Source organism: Lithobates pipiens, unplaced genomic scaffold (genome assembly GCF_037356315.1).
Source record: "Lithobates pipiens isolate NorthernLeopardFrog02 unplaced genomic scaffold, aLitPip1_a1.2 Scaffold_8, whole genome shotgun sequence".
Taxonomy (NCBI): Eukaryota; Metazoa; Chordata; class Amphibia; order Anura; family Ranidae; genus Lithobates; species Lithobates pipiens.
Genome location: NW_027507903.1, coordinates 536,661,797 through 536,682,972, shown reverse-complemented (window position 1 = coordinate 536,682,972; position 21,176 = coordinate 536,661,797). Strand labels below are relative to the sequence as shown.

Below are 21,176 nucleotides of genomic sequence, written 5' to 3'. Positions count from 1 at the left end.
ATGGTCACGCCGTCTTCTAGGACCTGTGTCCCAGAAGTCAGCATGGAGAAGGAGCCAGAAATGACAGATCGCCATGCAGCAATCTTACCAGGAAGAGGAGCAGGTACCTGCTTCTCTCCCCCCAAAAAAAGTGTCAAATGTGTCAGGGGAGGGTGCAAACAAGCAGAGCGTCCCTTTTGGGTGGATCCTTGCTTTAACTACAGCTTTATCACCACTTTAGTGGTGGCTAGCAGACAGATAATGACCTTGGCCAACAAAAGCTGGGGACTGCAGATAGCAGATATACTCTTCCCCCACCCACAGCGCAGGTTATGGGTGAGCCCCTGGAGAGGTGACATTTCTTCTAGTCTGTCCTCCTACACATCTACCAACACTGTGCATGATCTACTACTACTCCACACAGATTAGTACTACACACCACTCCATGCGGCAGAATACTACACCACTCACGTAATACACCTCACTCTTCTCATGGTATACAGTATGTTAGTAGCACACCCGCTCCTGGCAGGCGATATTAGTATTAGCCCCGCGTTCACACCAAATCCATCTTTGCAATACTTTGGCACCATTTCAAAGCTGCTGGTCGGTGCGATTTCATGTGCAGCTTGCTGCCCTGTGTGACTTCATGTACAGGTGTCAATGTTCATGAAATTGCCCAAAAAATTAAAAATTGCAGGAAACTTTTCAAAGTTTGTGCAAGACAGTCGCACCGATTTGAACTATTTCATAGGCAGAAATTAGGAGCAAATTATCATGCGACTTTGGCCTGTTAAGTCACACTGGTGTGAAGGGGAACATGTCACACTTGCAGCATCAATCATTGTTCATGGAACCCCAAAACAGAAAAACGCAAGATCACACACCCAAAAGGGTACAGGAGATACGGCAGGGTTGTGATGTGTAGAGAAGATCACTGAATGAATGGCTGCGACCCCTCACCTGTACTATATATTCACACTACACAACAACACAGTGTTGGCAACACACATGCAACCTCCATGCAGGGACACTGGTACAGCCCCATAAATATATATATATATATATATATATATATATATATATATATATATATATATATATATATATATATATATATATATATATACACACCCTCCATGCAGGGATAGTGGTACAGCCCCACATATATACAGCCTCTATGCATGGATACTGGTAGTGCGCCACATATATACAGCCTCTATGCAGGGATACTGGTAGTGCGCCACATATATACAGCCTCTATGCAGGGATACTGGTAGTGCCCCACATATATACAGCCTCTATGCAGGGATACTGGTAGTGCCCCACATATATACAGCCTCTATGCAGGGATACTGGTAGTGCCCCACATATATACAGCCTCTATGCAGGGATACTGGTAGTGCCCCACATATATACAGCCTCTATGCAGGGATACTGGTAGTGCCCCACATATATACAGCCTCTATGCAGGGATACTGGTAGTGCCCCACATATATACAGCCTCTATGCAGGGATACTGGTAGTGCCCCACATATATACAGCCTCTATGCAGGGATACTGGTAGTGCCCCACATATATACAGCCTCTATGCAGGGATACTGGTAGTGCCCGCCCCCCCCCATATACACCCTCCATGCAGAGATAGTGCCCCATCCTGTCTCCACTGCCCTGGGTCCTCTCAGTCGCCGTTGTGCGATGTCCCCGGCATCCTGCGGTAGACGTGACCTTGCAGTGGTCGGTGTGTGAAGGAGGGGGGGGGGGGGGGGGGGGGAGGTCGGTGGCCGTGTACTCACCGTCTATCGATCCGTCACCTCTCCGGCTTCCCGCCTGATGTAGCACAATAAAGGCGCTAAGCGGGCACAGGGGGAGGGGAGGGGAGCCGTGTGAGCGCCAAAACCTTCCTGTTCAAACAGGCCAGTGATAAGTCTGCGGGGAGGAGGACTCCATCCCTCATAATACACTATATACTCCTCACACAGCCGGCCCGGGTATACAGTGTACGGGGCCGGGATATGGAGCTCTGCTATACACAATCCCCGCCATTTACAGGGTCACCAGTCCTCAGGACATGACGACCACCATTTACACAATGATAGCGTCCTCAGGAACCACAAGTCCCAGCATGCCACGTCTACATTGGCCCGGCACACACGAGCACAAGCAACAGATTGTCAAACGAAGGTTCCTATGGAAATTCCTTCCTTCAATGTCAGGACCAATGTCCTTGGAAAGTACCTCAAATGTCATCATCATCATCCAGTTCTGATAAATAAAAACTTTCCAAATGAAAATCAAACACTGCCAGGAATGTTCCAGAATACTCCATCCTGATCCTTCCAGTCTTCTAACCGCCATCACACAGAACATCTATCATAACGCAATAACGATCAGAAAACCGAGCAAACGTTCCTAAACGCAACATTCCAACCAAAAATCTATTGGTGTATGGCCAGCCCCTACAAGATTCATTCTCCATAATTCTATTGGTGTATGGCCAGCCCCCAAGAGATTCATTCTCAGTCAGTCATTCTATGGGTGTATGACCAGCCCCTACAAGATTCATTCTCCATCATTCTATTGGTGTATGGCCAACACCTACGAGATTCATTCTCCATCATTCTATTGGTGTATGGCCAGCCCCTACTAGTCATTGTATTGGTGTATGGCCAGCATCTACGAGATTCAGTCTCAGTCATTGCATTGTTGTATGACCAGCCCCTATGAGATTCATGCTCCATCATTCTACTGGTGTATGGCCATCCCCTATGAGATTCATTCTCCATTCTATTGGTGCATGACCAGCCCCTACAAGATTCAGTCTCTGTCATTGTATTGGTGTATGGCTATCCCCATGAGATTCGTTCTCGGTCATTCTATTGGTGTATGGCCAGCCCCTATGAGATTCTTTCATTCAACAAAACAAAAATGACTAGATTCCCCCATCACACACCTTTGGATTCCTGTTCCTGCTGTGCCTTTGGATTCTAGGCTGGGTTCCCACTTACGCAATTTGGATTCAGTTTTCTCCGCATCCAATTCACACAGCAGGAGAGTGGCTGACTATGGAGCCGGATCACACGTCTCTGGTGCGATTTGCACAGGAGTCCTGTGCATCTTTTGGTCTGTTTCAGGTCTGAATGCAGACAAAATTTTTGGTTGAAATTGGACCTGAAATGGTAAATGAAAACGCCCCGGACTCCAGGGAGCCGCTCTGTTCTCATATCTGAACCCAGCCTAAAGAAAATGTGCAATTCAGTGAATGGACGGGCGGCCTCTGCCCGGGCACTGGTGATCACTCTATGTAGTGCATAGTCTTCCTATATGGGAGGTACGAGCAGACAGCTACACAGTCTGCATTACACCTCTAATCTGCTGATCGTGGGTGCAACGCTTTAAAGGCCCTAACAAAAATGCCCCTTTCACACAATTGTGCCACTTGGATCTGCCCGTCTGTTTCAGATAGATCTGAGCGGGCAACCCACTGAAGTCCATGTACAGTTTGCCCACACTCATGCGTTGTGGAACATGTGCAAAAATAGTCTGCTTTCCCACAATGCACAAAGATACATAGCCCTTAAGCAAACGCATGGTAGTGCCATTATTTATTAATGACGGCCCCAAAAAAAAAAAGGATGGTCACAAAGTACCATGAACTTTGGTGCAGTGTTTGTTTTTTTTTTGCACGTTCAGGGAATTCTTTTGCACATTTCTCGCATAGCCCTTTTAAGTAGCAATGCATGCACTGCATCTGTATGGGAACAGAGCCTTACGGCAGAACTCCAAGCACAAAAGTTCTCATGTGTAAACAATTGTTACCTGTCCTCATACACAGCAAATCACTTAACACATTAAAATCAATACTTCTTTCTGATAGTCGTGCCCTATGCATTAGAAAGCTGTGGGTCTCAAAGTGTCGTGAATGGCCAAGCGGGGCAAAAAGGACTATACTAGAGTATGGGACCCACAGCACCCATACCCAGGAGTGGGCCAGCAGAACCTGCACCAACCGGCAGAAAAAAAATAAAGATAAAATTAAAAATAAATAAATAAAAGTAAGTGTCAATTTTAACATACAATTAAGCAATCCAGCAATGTGATACAAATGAGGACAGGTAACATCTGTTTACAAGCATACCTTACAAAACTCTGTGCCTGGAGTCTGCCTTTAAACGTGCCAAGAAGTTGCATAATACCAGGGATAAAGCACATGCCTCCTGGCATTTCACAAACTTTTATCACTTCATTTTTGCTGTCAGCCCATTGGTGTGACCTTTAATTACAGACTTTCTTAATAAAACTGCTGCTTTTATAGGGGGGTGAGGGCAATTTCAGGGCAATTTCAAGGTAATTGCCCTTGAAATTTAGAGGGCAATTTGAACAATCATATTTTTGAAGAGATTAAAAAAAAAAATATATATTTTTTTTATCATTCTTAGCCAATCATTACAGAGTACCATTCTACAAATAGGAAGTAGATTACATAACCATTTTTTTTATTGCTGGGATGGTTAGTGCTGTAAAGTGCATTAAACTTGAGTAATACTTCAACACACTCCACCATGAGAGAAAGAGCCATATCACACAAGCATCAGCAACACAATTGTGAAAGGGTTAGGTCACCTTTTAAAGTGGTTCTAAAGCCCCATACACCACCAGATTTTATGCTGATTTTTGTCTTTAGCTTTACCAAAAAACGTGTATGCAATAGGGCAGGCCCTTGCACTACAAATTGAAACTCTTAAGGTTTGACCTCATATGGTTTTAGTAAATCTGAAGGAAAAAATAAATAAAAGCAGCAGAAAATCTGAGAGAATGTATGGGGTTTAAGGCACCTTTCACACGGTCGTGTCCGCTCTGTTGATCCCCACTGAGCAGGTGGATGACAGGTCTATCTCTGCAATAGGAACCCTATTTTCCATCTATCTGAATTTAGCAGATCGGATGTCAACAGACATATTACCGCTGACATCCGTCCCTCCATAGACCTGCATGGAGCATCCGTTCAGGTCCGCAAAAAAATAAATAAAAAATAAATAAAAATAAAAAAACCCTGACAGGCAGACCTAAACGGTCTGCCATGTGAAAGGGACCTTAGGGTTTTTACACAAAAAAAAAAAAAAAAAGTATGTTTTTTTGGGCCGTCATTAATAATGGCACTACCATGCGTTTGCTTAAGGGCTATGTATCTTTGTGCATTGTGGGAAAGCAGACTATTTTTGCACATGTTCCACAACGCATGAGTGTGGGCAAACTGTACATGGACTTCAGTGGGTTGCCCGCTCAGATCTATCTGAAACAGACGGGCAGATCCAAGTGGCACAATTGTGTGAAAGGGGCATTTTTGTTAGGGCCTTTAAAGCGTTGCACCCACGATCAGCAGATTAGAGGTGTAATGCAGACTGTGTAGCTGTCTGCTCGTACCTCCCATATAGGAAGACTATGCACTACATAGAGTGATCACCAGTGCCCGGGCAGAGGCCGCCCGTCCATTCACTGAATTGCACATTTTCTTTAGGCTGGGTTCAGATATGAGAACAGAGCGGCTCCCTGGAGTCCGGGGCGTTTTCATTTACCATTTCAGGTCCAATGTCAACCAAAAATTTTGTCTGCATTCAGACCTGAAACAGACCAAAAGATGCACAGGACTCCTGTGCAAATCGCACCAGAGACGTGTGATCCGGCTCCATAGTCAGCCACTCTCCTGCTGTGTGAATTGGATGCGGAGAAAACTGAATCCAAATTGCGTAAGTGGGAACCCAGCCTAGAATCCAAAGGCACAGCAGGAACAGGAATCCAAAGGTGTGTGATGGGGGAATCTAGTCATTTTTGTTTTGTTGAATGAAAGAATCTCATAGGGGCTGGCCATACACCAATAGAATGACGGAGAACGAATCTCATGGGGATAGCCATACACCAATACAATGACAGAGACTGAATCTCGTAGGGGCTGGTCATGCACCAATAGAATGATAGAACCTATTCATTCATTTTTTTTTATTTTTTAAGATTCATACTTTCCTAGGTGGATGTAGTATCAGTCCAATGCTGCATTTCCCCCTGCGCCTCCAACACTGAGTACCGAGAGATCGAACACCAATTGCTCAGTTCTCACAGCTCCTCAAGCAGTGAGCTGCTGACTGTCAGTCACAGCGCTGGGCTGTGGAGGGGTGGAAGTGACCTGGCTCAGGCTCTCAGCAGCTCACTGAGTGGCTGAGCCAGGTGTCTGTCCAGGGATTTGGCGGTTCCGACTCCATGGTCATAACACAAGCCTGGACCGACTGTTTTGAGGTCAGCAGACAGCAGACTTCAGCCCACTTTCTGCTGAAAATGGGTCACAGTAGTGCAGAACGAACGACACTCCTATGATCAACAGAAGTAAAGCCAAACAAGCTTTGGCCATACTTCTCCCTTAATACATTCTATGCATCAAGGTGAAAAACCTTCTGTGCCGAGACTCCCCCCAGACCCACCCCTTTCTTACGTGAGACCGTCTCACTCCTCATCGGAGAGATTGATAGTAATGGGAGCCTATGGCTCCTGCTGCTGTCAAATGCTGTGACACAGGAGCTGGGGGCCTTGGCCGTGTTCTGCTGTCTGTCAATGGATGCAGCAGTGGGGAATCGGGTGTCTCCATAGAAAGTGGGTTTCCATGGGGGAACCCGCCAAAGAGGGGCCTGGAGTGCCGGCAGGTAAACCCAGAAGACGATCGGGGCTGCTTTGTGCAAGAGCATTGCATAGAGCAGGTACGCATGACTCTTCCCCTCCACCCTCTTAATATAAAAAACAGAAGAAGATTTAAAAGCGGTTGTAAACCCTTTGCAGCCACTTTTGACTACAGACAAGCCTAAAATGAGACTTACCTGTAGCGACCTTGGATATCTGCATATGCCGACATCATCGGCACACGTGCAATGAAACGTCCACGCCGTTGTGTCAGCTACTATTCTGTTACTGGCAGCTCTTGCGCCGGAGTGACGTTATACCTGCCCCGGCCAGTCACAGCTTCGGGGCCTACAATACCCGTCGGAAGTAACTCCAGAAATGTCACTGGCGGGAGCAGTGTACAAGGACCACTGCGGGGGGCTTCGATCTAAGGTAAGTAATTCTCAATCAGCTACTACGCCATGCATGATAGCTCATTATGCCTGTGTCTTGCAGGTTTTTTTTTGGTGGGGGGGGGGGGGGGGGGGGGGCGTTAATCCCAGGTTACTGGAAATTCTATTCCCTACCGGACCCTGGGCTATGGGCTGCTAAAGAAGTTGGGTACCTTTCAGATATTTGTGATGGAGTGCACTATACACGTTTGACAGGTTGGGAAACAAATTTATACACTACCTAATGCGTTCTTTTTCCGATTCCTGCAACTCTGACACGCCTATGCATCCCTAATTGCATCCTCTCTGTTTAGAGATTGGAGCAGGATGATTTGGAGGTCCTCTTTTGGGATGATGCTCTACTGCCCTCCATTCATGCCCCACTTACTGTGTGGTGTTCAGAGGAGCAGAACTTGGACAATGAAGACCTCCTCTGTGCAAGGGTTTTGCAGATTGGCCCCGATCCTCCTCTTCTGGGGTCCCCCAGCAGCACTCCTGGCCCCTCTACACATCGAGTGTTGATGTATTCAGGCAGACTTGGGTGCAGCAGCCAACAGGAGATTCCACATGGTTTCAGAACCTAATCTAGCAGTCTCTGCCTTGCATAAGACTTCAGATATCCCTGCCCAAAACAGATGGGTCCTTGCAAAATGTAGCTGTTGGCAAGTCTAAGGGAGGATGTACAATTAGATTGTAGCATGTGTTTGACCAGCTTCAGATGAGTCATTCACTGAAATACAATCTTTTGATTCTATTAGGGACGTTTGCACCCGATTAGACATTACCAGCATAAATTGGAGTAATCTACACTCTTCTTTTGATGCTACCATAGATTTAAAAGTATGAAAAACGATTAAAATAGATTTGCTACTGTATGCGATTTACTTGCAATACTACAACCATGGAAATGTTCTACGTAACCAAAGGCAACGCAGCCAATTTATATTTATTTAGGCTAGGTTCATGTGTGTTCAGTGCAGTTTTGTTCACAGATTCAGGTGCAAATTTTTTACTTCAATTCGCACTTAAACCAGACCCAAAGGTTTCATATCACCCCACCACCACATGAAAGAGTGCCCAATGGGAAAAGTTTTCTTCAGCCCTCCTATCTGCAGTGTAGGAGGATCACAGGCAGACTGTCACGGAACTACAAGTCCCAGCCTTTACTAGATGTGGCATGCCGGCACTTGCTGAACGCCTGCAGAGACCTGTAGTTTAAATGATCCTTGTGGAACTACGAAACGCAGCACCTTCTTGCCCAACAAGGTGCCACATGGCAAGGCAACACTTTCAACCCGGGACACCACAACCATCACCACCCTACCATTTGCGGCCATTGTCTGCAGTGTCACACACCAATAAACATGTATAAACAGTAACCATGGCACAGAAGGATGGCAACTTATTGTCTTCACAAACAATGCAGCCATTTCCTCAGCATGTAAGCAGGGGGTATGGCTGACTTAGAACGCACGCTGCTGGGTGGGCAAGTCTATGCTTACTCATTGACTGAAAGTGACGACATTTCCTCGATCACCAATTCCTCCTCCCTTGCTTCATTACACAAAAGGAGAAACCGGCTCTTACTGGTTGCCCCATTACTCAGAATCCACCAAACCCCCACCCTTTCCTTTGCTGCTGAGCTGCTGGCTGATAAGTGAATGCTTCTCCCAAGGCCAAGGTCACGTGACTGCCAGACAAAAGAGGAGTCAGGGAAATGACATTCCTAATTAATCATCTCCTGTGTGCACAACATGGAGTAGTCAGGTAAGCGTGTCCTTCAGACTAGGGAGAAAGTTACTATCACGAACACCAGATGATGGTTGCTCAATCTGGCCTAATCAGTTCACGATTCCAATGCCGATGAGCATCAGGACACCTCAACAACCCACCATGATGCCACCACTAGGGCATCTGTGGATGGTAAAAGGCTAATGTCCATCGTTAGCTTTATCTGCGTGCTGTCACATGTCCGAAGATGGTAAAAGGTATTAAAAAAAAAAAAAAAAAAAAAAAAAACACCCCACACACACCAAACTTGACATGCATAATACACAATTCAGTAAATGTACCTCGTGTACTAGAAGTTCACTTTGGGTAAAGGTTACTCAAGAGTTTGAAAATGAACAATTAACTCATACAATAGAATCTGTACACGTGGTATAAATTCTTTAAATCTCAGAAGCAAACGATGCCTACGAATTATTTGTGAAGATTAGATCAGGACTGGGAAATCCCTATCCCAGGTAGCCAATGCTCCTTAGAAGTTGGCAAAAAAAAAAAAAAAAAAAAAAAAAAAAACACCCTGGCGTCTAAATGCCATAATTGGTCTCTGCCTGCTTTAGATCACTGTGACCCAGATTGCTCTCCGATTATGGGCACCTTCAATTCTGAAGGTCATCCCCCCTGCCAGGAATGGCTGCTCCCCCAGGATGAAGCTGCCAACAAGAAGATCTGTGCTGCCACTATGACACTTGCCAGTCAGATAATGAACACATGGACAACTGCCATCTAAACGCTAAAGGAGCCAAATCCGCCAATCCTATTTTAACCCTTGACGGATGCTACAGGATTGAGATTCCCACCTACGTCATATCTGGGGTACTCCATTAATAACAATCTACCCACTCACAACCCTGGACCGTGATCCTCAGCCATGAATGCTAATCTCTCTACACAGCTATCGGTTCAGGTGAACTACTAAGCGCACCTACAGCAAATGTATAACCTCGCAGTGAAAACTGTTTACTGTATACTCGTTTCCGTTTCAGCAGCTACTTGACACACTATGGTTAAAGTATAACTGGGGAAATCATACTGCAAACAATAAGAGGGAGGACAGTTTGTTGTAATTAGCAGATAAGCGACTGATCATCAAGCAGTGACAGTTTTCAAAAACAGTCATTGATCAATTCCATTTATTTCTTTTATATTCCTGCAATAAACGTTATCTGTGTCACCCTGAGCACAGGAAAGATAAAGGATGTGCTCTAGGTCCTGGACACCAATTTCTCAATTTCTACCCCATGTACTGCCAAGAGGTAGGTGATAACATGTACACGACTACCAAATATATACCCTCACTGCCAACTGTCCTAGAAATATAAACCCTCCAACACACCATTCACTGACAGCTGATAATTCTCTACTGATCGTATATATATGCTCAATACACTCAGCCGTGGGTGTAAACCATGCTATTGCTGCGAGACCATCAAACTGCATATGAGGAAAAAAGACAAGTATTTTTATCTATTCTCTAGTACAAGAATAAAAAATAAAAAAACTCTCACTACATAGCAACCGATCAGACCACAAACAACCAGGACACGCAGAACTATGATTCACAGACATGCTGGTTTGTGACTCAGTTTGGTCTTCCCAAAGCCATTTATACTTGAACGGAAAACTTTCTGCTGCTGTAATTTCCAGCTGATGATGTAATGAAGGTCCACCGTGTCTTTTCTACAGATCTTTCTGAAGAAACAGAGCAGCCTTTAAGGACCAAGGTTCCTCCAGGAGGTTGGTAGGGGTTCATAAACTACTCAGTAATTTGTGACTCTGACAATCAACACCAACGCTCTTTTTTAGCCATATGTATAATGGGATATTTTTCCACAACTACCAACCAATATAAATGGCATTCTTCCCAAAAACTATTTGATGGGCCTTTCTTTCAAATTACCAGAGAAAGACGGCCCCCCCCCCAGAGGTCACCAAACTGCGGTCCAGGGGCCAGATGTGGACCTTTGCCTGCTTTTATACAGCCCCTGGGTGCCATTTTATCCACAGACACCAATGAAGAACACAATTCCTCCCAAAGACACCAACAATGGTGCCCAAAAGATGCCAATGATGGAGCACAATTCCTCCCAATGACACCAATAATGGGTACTATTACACCCAACGACAACGCCAACGATGGGGCCCAATGCCTCACAATGACACCAATAATGGGGGATGGTTTACTAACGCTGGCTCATTTTTTACTCCCTATAGACACAATCCAGGCGCCCCCCCCACCCAAAAAAAAATAAATAAAATCTGAAGGACAGAAAAGTGGCCATTTGTTTAGAAAGTTGAGACCCTGTGGTAGGAAGATGGGGCAAGCAGATCCCCATCCATCTGTTTTTGGCGGATCAGATGTCAGTGGGTATAATGTGCCACTCCATAAAGGATAATAGAGGGTCTGATCGGGGCCACCCAAGAGGCGGACCCGATCAGCTGATTATTTCAATCACTATTACTGAAAATTTGTTGCAGAGCAGCCCTCGGTAGCGAATATGCTGCCATACGCCTTAGTCTTATTTAGATCTACTGTAGCCTTCGCTGTAGATTATCCCCCAAGACCTGAAAGTTTTTTTTAAGGGTTCCTCTGCATTAAAAAGCTTAAGAAAGGCTGTACCCAAGAAAAAAGGTGTACACCAAAGAATATATGACCCTGCTAGGGAAATCTATTCCAGGCTGGAGCAAAACGCAGGCCTGCATTTAATCCCTGCTCAGGAGGCCAGCACGTGTTCCTGATGCATAGATTGCCAGCTGTGGCCTGTGCATGAAGGGAAGTATCTGTCACTAGGACAGCTTCTGGAAAGTACATTGCCATTAGACAGGCTGAAACTTTGACAGACAGGTATACACTAGCAACCTTGTAGATCACAAAGCTCACAACCCCACCATCTACTTCGTAACAGCGTCTCAAACTGACCCGGACTCGGAGAACACTGTACAAGCATGCAGATAAAACACTGCAGGGAAAAGAATCTTAGAGGACGTTCTAGAATTCTCAGGATGGCAGTTTAACTGAAATCAGGATAAAAAAAAAAAAAAAAAAAAAAAAAAAAACCACACACACACACACACATACACACACACACACACACACACACACACACTGATTAAGCAGAACTCAATCTGTACGTTTTGTGTGTTCCTTTTATAAAAACCTGAAAGCAGTTTAAATTTTTTTTTTTTATTATCCATCACACACACACTTTTAAAAATGATAAAAAAATTAGTAGTTAGATGAATCTACAAAATGGATCCCCCCTTAGATAAAATCTATAAAAACTGATGCCCCCCTTAGATAAATCTATAAAACAAAATAAAAAGCCACCACACAGATGTCCCCCACCCCTAGAGGGGGGGTCTTTAAAACAGATCCGACGTCCCCCCGGTGAATCTATAAAAAAAAGAGAGATCCCCCCCACCCCGGTGAATCTATAAAAGAGATCCCCCCCCCATGCAGATCACAGATCAGGCGATGGGTGGGATATTGAACACACCTGGATTGTAAACTGGCCAGTGGGGAAAGAATACATCACAAGACTCTCAGATCACCATACAAAGCCAGAATACAATCAGAGAGAGAGATTGATTTCAGCCATGTGACTCCTTTAGAAATCTTATCTACAGCCAAAATAAAATAACTGGACTTTAAAAAAAAAAAAAAAAAAAAAAAAAAAAAACACCCCACTAAGGATCCTCCCCCTGGAGTGTGATCTTTCTTGATTGCTTCTAGGAGCTGAAATAAATCAGAATGGAATGTGATTGCACCAATCACAGCAAGGGAGCGATCGGAGCTCCATATTATGGGATATCACACTATAGCTGGCAATGTAGGATAAGAATACAAATTGTTCTTGTCCTGCTGGATGCCATCTATACACAATGTCACATGGGAGATCTACAATGATAGATCAGGGCAGCGGGACCCAAAGATTAGACAGATGGGCCATGCTGGGTGTTGTAGTCCCTGATCGGTGAGATGGAGACATAGATAGATATATATATATATATATAAATAAAATGCTGGTGTAGGGCGGACTCACCACCGTGTGTCTCCCGGTAGGATCTCTCGGTGGCCGGTCAGTCAGTCCTGGAGATGCCGATCTCACAACGTCCTCAGCGCCATATTCACAGCACCGGCCTCGTGTGTGTAATATAAGAGAGCCCATGGGGGCGGGGTCGCCCCGCCCAGCACACCGCGGCCATTCATTCATTCCCACACCCTCCCTGTAACCACCCCGGCCTCCACCCGTCCCGCCGGTGCCCCCCGGGGGGGCTGTCAGTGAAATAAACGTTTTTAGTCGGTGGGGAGCCTAGAAAACAAGGGAATGAGCGTGGCGGGGGAGGGGCGGATAGTTCTGGAAATGACAGCTGTATCCCGCGTGTATAGAGACAGAGGAATGTGATTGGATGAGGACAGGGGAGGGGGTGTACGTCACAGATGACGTTGATGGATGGGGAGAGAGCACTGAGCGGAAAGGAAGAAGTGATGGCTGAGAGGGGTGTCTTGTAGCTTATAATACATTGGGGGAGATTTACTAAAACTGGAGAGTGCAGATTCTAGTGCAGTGCTGCACAGAAACCAATCAGGTTCCAGGTTTTTAGGTTGAAGCTTAAAGAAGAGGTTCGGCCTAAAAAAAATGTAAACGTCAGCAGCTACAAATACTGTAGCTGCTGACTTTTAATATCTGGACACTTACCTGTCCAGGGAGCCTGCAATGTCGGCGCCGCAGCTGATCTTCGGATCGATTCCCGGGTGAAGGAGGGGGGTCAAACTTCCAGGAGATCAGGCTGTGGCCTGTCTCCCAGAAGTGGACTTGTCATAAACGCCCCCCCCCCCCCCCCCAAAAGGTGCCAAATGTGACACCAGAGGGGGGAGGAAGCAAATAAGCCGAAGTTCCACTTTTGGGTGGGACTCCGCTTTACAGAGGTTCAAGGTTTTTTTACCTTAACACATTCTATGCATTAAGATGAAAAAAAAACTTCCATACTGCAGAAGCCCCTGCTAGGGTTGCCACCTATCCGGGATTCACCTGGACAGTCCGGGTTTTGAATCATGTGTCCAGGTTTCAGTCCCCCAACCTTACTGTTACCTGAGCCCGATCCAGCGATGAGCATGAGAGCGGCGGTCTTCACTGCTGTCCCCCTCCTCCCTGGGCCAGTGGCTCTCCCTGCTATCAATCAACTGCTGTGTCGGGCAGAGCCAAGCCTCCCACCCTGTGAAAATAGACACAGACAGGGTGGCTTGGGAGCGAACACACACAGGTTACCCATGGAAAGTGGCTTTCCTTGGGGGTTTCTTGCCGAAGAGGAGGAGCCCTGGCGGGGGACCCCAGAAGAAAATCTGTTAGGGAGACTTGCGGGTCCCTTTCTCTAGGCAACCCAGCTGCATCTTTTCATTTGTTTCTGGCACAGCACCATCCATGGCAGTCATTTGGAGCACCCATCATTACAAGGCTAAGAACTGTGAGGAGCACAGCTTTTTTAGCACTTTATGAAACACACAGGTGTCAGGAACCATGAACCAGGTGGAGTAAGAAAATGCACTTAAAGGGGAGGGCCAGCTGAAATTTTTATTTTTTTAAAAGTCAGCAGCTACAAACACTGTAGTTGCTGACTTTTAATAAGCACAATTACCTGTCCAGGGTGCTCGTGATGACGGCTGCCCGAGGCCGACCCGTCCCTCAACTCTCGGGTCCTGGCGCTGCCATTCTATCTAACGAAAACAGGCAGTGGATACTTGCGGCTTCACTCCCCGTTTCCTACTGCGCATACGCGAGTTGCGCAGCGCTTTGTGAATGGGGTGCGCTGTGTTCTGGGACACACACAGTTCCTAGAACACACCGCGCCCCATTCCCCATAATATAACGCGAGGAGGAGAGAAGACCAAAGATCACCGTGGAGTAGAAAGAGGCAGATTAGGACGATCTGCCTAGCAACAGGCATTTCTGGTAAGTTTTTTTTTTCTTTTCATATTTTGTGGAACATTTTAATGTAATTTTATTTTTTAGGGTGGCCCACCACTTTAAAATCACACCTTTAATAATTTAGCAAAAAATTACACAGTTCAAGAACGTAGTTAAAAACTGAAGCCAGGGTTTGGATGCCAGAACGGGTAATCAGACAAGTCAGGGACAGGAAGCCAGAAGTCAACGTAGTAAGGATTAAACACAGGAACTGTTATCAGAAGAGAAGTCAGCCAAGTCATGCACAGGAACACACTGGAGATCATAGACCAGGCAAGGGCACGGGGGAAATGAGCAAATGCTATGCGGGGGAACAAAGCCCCTCTTGTCTCCCCCTCTTCTCTGCGGCGCCGGCATTGTCACTGTGGGTGCCCGACCGTGACTTCACAGTTGGGCACGTAATGCGCATGCATGAGCTGCATGGCACACTGCGACTGGCCGGGCAACCATCTGGGACCTGTAACGTGTAGAGAGGGAGGGGGAGAGGTGATCTTGCTTCCGGTGCTGCAGTGCCCTGGGAGGAAGTAGGAGCTGGAACCCTCTAAAAACAGGGTTTTTTCTCCCCCCCCCCCAAAAAAAAAAATGACATGCCAAATGTGGCATGTCAGGGGGTCACCTTCCCTTAAAGCGGAAGTTCTATTTTTGGGTGGAACACCGCTTTAAATACAGAGAAAATATTTCTTTACAAACACTAACAGAAAAGTCAGAAAAATAACCAAAGCTTAAGTGTGAATGGGGCCATAGGTAAAGCGTGCTGGTGCGATGCACTGCCATTCATTTTAAATGGTAACCTAACACACTTTGCCAACAAACATGCATTGCAGCACATCACATTGCACGGTAACACACTACACTGTGCTACAAAAATAGTGCATGCATGAATGAGCAACACTTGTTATCATTAATGCAACACAACAGCGTATATAGGCTCTTATCCAATAAAATCTAATTATATATTCCATAGGCAATGGTATGACTCAAGTCAGGGGTTCGGCAGTAATGCATTAAGATAAAAGCCTTCTGGCTTTACAATCACTTAACGTGTGCAGTCTGCCCAGTGTTTAATATATGTAAGTGTGTGCGACATTGTACAAACGTTGCCCCAATAAGACACAACATTCAAGCTGTAGATTCTTATTATTTGGAGGACGTGGTGGAAAATCAATTAACTGTTCAAAGCAATCCCTCATCGACTCCGGTGCTATATGTTGTTCTTCATCCATCCATAAAATGGCTTGTTGAAGCTGTAGTAAACTTCGCTTTTGAACTTTTACCTATAGATAAGCCTATAATTACCAGTAGGTACAGTGAATATTTCCCAAACTTGCAGTGTTTAGTAGATACATTGGATGCAGCTGGTGACGTCACCAGGTGACACCCCTTCAGAGCTCTGTGCCGTAATGCGTAACTTCTGTGCTCATGAGTGGGAGTTATGTCATTGTGGCTCAGCCATTAACAGGATCGGAGCCAGCAAACCCGGAAGCAAGACCGGGGGAAGATGGAAGCCCTGTCAGCGGTGACAGCGCACCGCTGGAGGGCTTCGTTCTCAGGTAAATATTTCATAATGTGCTAGTATGCGACGCATACTAGTACGCTATGCCATTGCTTGCAGGGAATTATTTTTTTTTTAATGGAAAGTCTGCAGTTTACTACCACTTTAATGGTACAGCCCTAAATGCACAGCCAAGGAAAAGTCCCTAAAGAACCGGTTACTTTGACTAGCATGGGCAAACAAAAGGTTGACTTTTAGGTACCTCTGTAGTGCAACAGTGGCAGGAACTTTACCTAGGCTCTTCAGAGTAAATGAGGATGATTTGCTTAAAAAGGAACTTCAACCCACCCTATATATTACCCCCCTCCCCATTCATTAAATAGCTGGATAATTCACTAAAAAGTACTAATACACCCATCGATCCAGAAGTGTTTGTAGGGATATGCTGTGGCAATGCAGCCCATTGGGTACATCACCACCATCTTCTTAAATAATGTAATCAGGAGGCCAGCTGTCTTTTCTAGGTTTTTGATGGCCTTCATGCAACACAGTACTTCATCGGGGAGGTGGCTGCAGAAACCAAGAAGAGGCAGCTGGTCCTCCTGGTGATGTGGTTCAGCGGGATAACCCATGACCTCCTTTTTTAAAAAAAAAATACAGATAAAAAACAATAGCATTCAAACATAAAATACAGTATGCTCCTATGTCATCCTTGAACAAAAGGAAATTGTGCATCACATATTTACTATGGTATTCAGAGTGGATAACATCTGGCTCGACATTAAACTTTGTATAGACTAGTATCACAAGCATGGGCAATGCTATTGGGGCAAATGTCATTCACTGTGTTAGGCTGGCCATACATTATACAATTTTCTTCTATAGATTTTCTTTAGATTTACCACAACCATATAATATGAGGTCAAATCTAAATACTTTCCGTTTTTGTGCAATCAGACTGGCCCTTGTACTACACAGTTGAAAACACGTTGGAAGATCCGCTTATTACGTTTCCACCAGCTTCTGGAGGTCTTGGAACTCATAAGAGGACAGTATCATTCTCTAACCAATCAATTGTTTTTAGATGCCATTTAAAATATGCAGTGCTTGTTCTATTTTTCTCTTCTGTTATGTATATTTTGATTATGTTAATAAATTTATATGTTTTATAATTTTTTATTTTGTATTGTTGCCTTTACAATCCCACCAAATAGAGGTCTTTTCGAATTTGAACAATAAATAAGTGTTCAAAAAAGTTCCAATTGTAGGAGAGAAGGGGGAGAGGAGTGGAATGAAAGAAAATAGATGGGAAGGTTGAAGGTCTGATTTAAGAAAGAGATCATGTTCACTTAAAAAACTATTTTCATTCTGTTTGGTAAAATCACTCTGCAAAGTAAAAATGCTATATTTATTTAATAAATCAACCCCATTGCAAAGCTGGCCAAACGCATCAGTCAGTTTTTCCATTCGGCCAGCAGGTTGAACAATTAAAAAATCCCCCATCACACATTTTGGGGAGGGGGGGGGGGTAACTCTCTCCGCTCTGTCTTTACATTGTGACAGTGGGGAGACTCCCCCACCATCAGCCTATTACCTGCGCCGCTGATCAAGAGAACATATACTGACAGAGCGGTTAAACGAAAGGCAATCAGTAGATTGACTTTTATTCAACCACAGTTTCCACACATGAATCATATTATGGGCAGTCCCTGCTGAACCGGCTGCATTTCGATCCATGTATGGCCAGCTTAATGCCGCGTACACACGACCGGACTTTTCAACGGACTTTGTCCGGCGGACAATCCGACGGGCTTTGCAGCTGAGGTCCGCCGGACTTTCAAATGAACGGACTTGGCCACACACAATCACTCCAAAAGTTCAATGGATTCAAATGTGATGACGTAGAATAAGAAAGTTCAAAGCCAGTAGCCAAAAGCTGCCCTAGCGTCGGTTTTAGTCCGTCGGACTAGCACACAGACGAACGGATTGTCCTCTAAAAGCCGAGTCCGGCGGAAAAATTTGAAGCCAGTCTTATTTCTAGGTCCGCTGGACTTTTGGGAAGAAAAAGTCCGCTGGAGCCCACACACCATCGAATTGTCCAACGGACTCAGGTCTGCCAGACTAAGTCTGCCGGATGGTCTGATCGTGTGTATGCGGCATAAGAGATAGCATTGGCAAAGAAGGTCATTGTCTACAAGAAAATCCTTGTCTCTGATTCATTGTCTGTCCCCCTTGGCCAGATAGCAAACATATGTAATTATGCATGGTGTAAACAAGGTGCTGATAAGAAGTAATTTACTACTGTATTAGTAGCTAATGAGTTCTTTGTATTGGTGCTCTTAAAGACATTAGCTATATGTTAAACATGTCAATTTCACTTTTGTGTATAATTATACAACTAAAACGTCTCATCGGTTTGGCTATTCCAGCAACAGAGATAAACTAATAGTAAACCTTATTGTTTCTCGTGTTTTTTTTTTTACCCTAGGGTATGAAAAGTATTTGTTTTGTTACCATAATAAGAAAACATCTTTTACTAATCTAATCATTTGTGTCTGATTGCATTATCCTTGTGGGGATGTTTATGTCACTTTTTTCTGGAGTTGACTAGAATTGCCTTGTACAAGATATTTTATCTCAAGGTCTGCTAGTCATGTTTCCGCATAGAATGTAATGGAATTTTTAGGTGCTAAATATTACACAGAGGTGTAATTCATGAGTACAGATTTATTACTTATGTCTCATTATCTTATAAGCTGTCTCTGGCTGTCAGAATGATTTGTCTTTAATTAGTTTGTTTTTTAGCTGCATATTTATTGACAGTATATCTGGGTTTATATTTCTAGTAACCGAATCTACATGGGAAACAGTACTACCATATGCTGGTTTGTGCACCTAAAGTAGAACTATAGGCAAAACTTTTTTTTTCATTTTGGATAGAGCAAGGGAAGGTTATAACCCCTGTCAGTTTTTTTCTCTGCCATCTGTGGAGATTTCCCTTCACTTCCTGTCCCATAGCTAAACAGGAAGTGAGAGGAAATCCCTGCAAATTAACCACATGCCAACCAGCCGCCACAGAATGGCACGGCTGGGCGAAACAACGTTATGTAACCTCGCTTCGCCCTGTGGCCACTAGAGGGCGCGTGCGCCCCCTGGCACGCGCGCTTGCTCCCCGAGCTGATGCGAGTGCCCAGCGGTCTCGATCCCCGCCGGGCTCCCGCGATCGCTTGGGCACACAGAAAAACCGGAACTGTGTGTGTAAACACACAGTTTCCGGTTCTCTGAGGGGAGAACTGACAGATTGTCTGTTCATACAGAGTATGAACAGCGAGCTGTTAGTTTCCCTGCACACTCCCCATCCCCATTCAGTTAGAACCCTAACTAGGATACACATTAACCCCTTTACTGCCCCCTAGCGTTAACCCCTTCACTGCCAGTGACATTTTTACAGTAATCAATGCATTTTTAATCGCACTGATCGCTGTATTAATGCCAATGGTCCCAAATATGTGTCAAAATTGTCCAACGTGTCCGCCATAATGTCGCAGACACGATAAAAAAAAACGCTGATCGTCATCATTACTAGTAAAAAAAAAAAAAAAATTATGAATAAAAATGCCATAAAACTATCCCCTATTTGGTAGACGCTTTAACTTTTGCACAAAACAATCAATATACACTTATTGCTATTTTTTTTGTATGTAGGAATGTATGTAGGAATGTAGAAGAATACGTATCGGCCTAAACTGAGGGAAAACATTTTTTTATATATTTTTGGGGATATTTATTATAGCAAAAAGTAAAAATGAATGTTTTTTTTTTTTCAAAATTGTCGCTTTATATCACAAAAAAAAAAAAAAGCAGAGGTGATCAAATACCACCAAAAGAAAGCTCTATTTGTGGGAAAAAAATAAGTCAAATTTGTTTGGGAGCCACGTTGCACGACCACGCAATTGTCAGTTAAAGCGACGCATTGCCGAATCTCAAAAAGTGCTCTGGTCTTTGACCAGCCAAATGGTCCGGGACTGAAGCAGTTAAAGGAATTCCTTGGGAACCCCCAGATCACCAGAACCAGTGTCCCCGTTGGAAGATTTCCCCTCTATTACTTTTTCTGGGAACAATCCAAAATTTGAGATCTTCTTTACCTTCACTTTCGATCATAACAGTAAACAGGACACATAGAAAGAGTGAATCTCCCTAATGGGGACACAGATAGCAATAAAAACTAACAGGGGTTCTAATCCCTCTCCACTCTATCCAAAACTAAAAAAAAAAGTTTTGCCTTTAGTTATACTATAAAATGTATGTAAACCCTAATCTACAAAGTATGAATGGTATTGTGTCTCTCTGTATGCAATCTTCATAAAGCGGAGTTCTGCCCCCCTACAAAAAAAAAATTAAGTCAGCAGCTACAAATACTGTAGCTGATGACTTTTATTATTAAGATACTTACCTGTCCAGGGATCCCACGATTGGCTATCGGGTGCTGCCACCACCGTTCATGGTAAGGGAAACTGGTAGTGAAGCCCTTTGGCTTTACAGCAGGTTCCCTACTGTGCATGTGCGAAGTGTGCTGTGCTTTCCAACTGGCCCGGCGGTGATGAAGGAGGAGGGGGGCTAAACTTCCGAGGAACGTCGCCATTGGTGCAATCTCTAGAAAGTGGGGATGGGTAACTGTCAAAAACAGGTATCCATTCCCCTCTTCCACCTGAAAGGTGCCAAATGTGGCACCGGAGAGGGGGAGGAAGCAGAGGTTCCACTTTTGGGTGAAGCTCCACTTTAAACAAATCATTTTTTGTAAATCTGTTACAAAATCTTTTTGCCTAAAGATCCTGCCAGTAACAATGCTTCTTGTTA

General features: G+C 44.6%; 1 protein-coding gene and 1 long non-coding RNA gene across 2 annotated transcripts in view; one reads left to right on the top strand and one right to left on the bottom strand.

Annotated features, from left to right (window-relative positions):
* The window catches only part of SLC20A1 (solute carrier family 20 member 1), a 43,766-nt gene extending 30,597 nt beyond the window's left edge, over window positions 1–13,169 (bottom strand). Inside the window, 1 exon segment of the mRNA XM_077469597.1 lies at window positions 12,905–13,169. The gene's annotated coding sequence lies outside the window, so the exon portion shown is untranslated.
* The window catches only part of LOC143963563 (uncharacterized), a 72,598-nt gene that overhangs the window by 35,289 nt on the left and 16,133 nt on the right, over window positions 1–21,176 (top strand). The window lies entirely within an intron of this gene.